Below are 3,219 nucleotides of genomic sequence, written 5' to 3' on the forward strand. Positions count from 1 at the left end.
ATAACCTGACACGGTAGACGTTGTGTGTCTGGGACAGGTGTGACGCCAGTGGTCGGAGAAGCAGATAGTCTGTGAGGCATAGGTTACTCACAGTTAGTCAAGGCTGGATCAGAGGGTCCTGGCGAGGGGCGACGTAACGGACCGTCACGGACAGGCACAGACAGTGCCTTGTTGATGTTGTGCCTTTGTGTGGATGTGCCGGCTCCCACCTTCCAGCCAAAGTGATTGGCTATTGCAGGGGGGGGCTGGCCAATCCTGAGCAGGCAGATGGTCGGATGTTGCACCTAGATAGGTGTTAGAAATCGGCGGCCATTTTGTAATGGCGATTTCGAGCGCTATTCAAAGGGGTGAATTCTAAAATTGGCCAGGAGCGCTTGGAATCAGCTTCTGCTGGTGATTTCACGATGGTCATAAGAGATGAATGCACATATAGATCAAGGAGTGCAAATTAAGATAGACAGATTGCGACGTGCAGATTTCATTGGTCTCACTGTGTTGAATCAGGCGAGTGATGTCGTGTGCATCACAGAGGGGCTGGGTGATCTGTGTCGGTCTCATGGAGGCCAGGGCTCCTGCCCATCCTCTCCTAGCAGCAGTCCACAGTCGAAGACAGGCACAGACAAAGGAGGGAAAGGTCTCGGCAAGGGTGGCGACAAGAGGCACAGGAAAGTGCTCTGAGACAACATCCAGGGCATTACCAAGCCTGCCATCCACCGCCTGGCCCGCTGTGGCGGAGTCAAGCGTATCTCCGCCCTCATCTACGAGGAGACCCGCGGTGTGCTCAAGGTCTTCCTGGAAAACGTGATCCGGGACACCGTCAACTACACTGAGCACGCCAAGAGGAAGACGGTCACCGCCATGGATGTGGTCTATGCCCTGAAGCGCCAGGGACGCACTCCCTATGGATTCGGGGGTTGAGGAACACCTACCACAGCACCGACGCCCAAACCCATGGGTGATTCTATGGGTATGATCTATGGGTGTGATATGCTGCGGTGGTTGTGGCCAGGGTCTAGAGTCTTGGGCACATGTACGTCCAGTTTATCTGTGGAGCAAATTTCAATTATTGGTTGCATTTCTTTTTTCAACATTGTTTCATTGAATTTGGAACAGCTTGCAAAAGTTGGCATTAAGGACATACAATTGACATTTTTATGCGCTAATTGTTCCATGACATCAGTAGCACATGAGTTATGGCCATAAAGTGCATGGCTGTGCCGGGTTTTTAATATTGCTTGTGCTTCTTGAGATAGTATACCAACTTTAATACTTTTTAAAATGTTGGCATAGGTGAGGTCTGCAGACTGTCGCAGGTTTTCTGTTAATTCTCTGTATTGGAAATGTTGCCAAAGGTTGACATTTCCTATGCTGCCAACAGTTTTACGGCAGAGTTTGTGTTCGCAGGTTTTAAAAATAGGTTCACCTTTCACTGGTGTCAATTGAAGAAGATCTCCGAAAACAATAATGTGTTGTCCTCCAAAAAGCTCTAGTTTGTTTTAAGTACTTCTTGTAATCTGCATTTTCATTTGTTTTAACACTTCCATTGCAGCTTCTGTAGAAGGTTTGTAATAATCTAATTTGTTTTGGTGTTCTACTGGCAGGAGTAGTAATCGGTGTAAAGTGACACCTCCTATGTTGTAGGCAGATACACCTGTGGGGGCATTTACAATAGCTGACAGTGTGTTGTTTGTCAATTGTTGAAGGAACTTGCTGATGATTTTGATTAAGAATGTTTCACCTGAACCAGCTTCACCACTGACATATAGTAGTATAGGTTTGTAATTTTGGCAGGTACATTCTTTATTTTCATGTTGTACACCATGTGCAATTTCTTTTGTTACTTCTTGAAAAATGATATGCTGCTCATTGTTTAGTTTTGATTGTAGTATAGTTAAGTCTTCTGTATCTTCATACTGACACATGGTGTTTTCTACTTCTGTCATAGCTAATTCTGCCTTGTTTGCTATTAGTGGCTGTCCCAGTGGTTCTTGGCTTCCTGTTACAGAAGGTTGACTATTGTCAAGAGTGTCCAAATCTAGTTGGGCCTGGAGTTATTCTTTGTGTTGCTGTTCATTGTGCAACATTGTTTTGTACAGTGTAAAATTTACATCGGTGATAGTGCTTTCATTTGCTTTGAAAGCGTCTTCATAGGAGTCATAGTTATCTAGTATTTCTTCTTCTTTTCTCCATGGTTTAAAGAGTTGTAGCAGGGACATGTAATATAGTTCTTTATTTTGAGGAGTTTTTAATGACGATTTGATATGATTCATTAAAGTTGGTTTGGTAAATTTTACAAAGCTGCCTTCACAATTTGTCACTCTGTATCCACCTTTTTTTCATCGGCTTTTATATTATTTGTGTATGTGAAGTTTTGGGCTATGTGGTATAGATACATGGTTTCCAAAGTGGTACTTCTGTTTGGGTAGTATGTGTCTAGTAAACTGTTTTTCAAAATGTCTTGGCTGTTGGGATCATTTTTGGCTATTGTTTCTATGTCGTCGTATGATTTGAGAACTCTTTTTCTAGATTTAGCAGGACCAAGACTTAGCCATACTATATTTTCAGATTTTCCATGCAAAGCAGTACTGGTTAATTGATCTGCAGCTTCATAGTAGCCACATTCTCTATGGGAGAGCATTTTTATACCCAAGCTGTACAATTTCCGAGACAGTGTTTTGTCTGATGACAGGTAATTCCAGAGGTCTTGAAGCTCTGTTTTTTTTCTGCTTTGGTTAAGTAGGCTGTAACATATTGTGCAGCTGCTTTGGAATTGTCTGCAATGTACTGCACATCTATGTTTGCATTCCACAATAGAGCAATGATTGCATTGTAATCATTGATATATTTTGCTTCTTCTGTTCTTTTTATGTAAAATGTGTGTTTAGGTGATTTACTATGTCTAACTGAAGACATGAAGTTGTTCACTTCACCTGTTTCTGTTACTGGTCTAGGGAAACCAAAGCCGCATTTGGTGTAATATTTCCCTTTGTTTTTGTATTTGCAACAACAATATTTGCCACATTTGTGTTTTTGAAATTGTAGAATTTGTGCATGAAGATCACTATTAGTTGCTTCTGATGAAATTTCACAAGTGACATATTTTTCGATAAACTGTAACAAAAAGCTTCATAACTCTCTTGACCAAATTTACGACCTCTTCAATCCATAAAAGCATGTGGATATGTGGTACTCCTCTGGCTTGGTATTCTTTTCTCCAAA

At 42.1% G+C, this 3,219-nt stretch overlaps 1 pseudogene; it reads left to right on the forward strand.

Annotated features, from left to right (window-relative positions):
• The first annotated feature begins 417 nt into the window (after positions 1 to 417).
• On the forward strand, positions 418 to 918 carry LOC138528032 (histone H4-like; annotated as a pseudogene).
• The last annotated feature ends 2,301 nt before the right edge of the window (positions 919 to 3,219 follow it).

The sequence above is a fragment of the Ambystoma mexicanum genome, chromosome 7q (assembly GCF_040938575.1).
Source record: "Ambystoma mexicanum isolate Mex_15411 chromosome 7q, UKY_AmexF1_1, whole genome shotgun sequence".
Taxonomy (NCBI): domain Eukaryota; kingdom Metazoa; phylum Chordata; class Amphibia; order Caudata; family Ambystomatidae; genus Ambystoma; species Ambystoma mexicanum.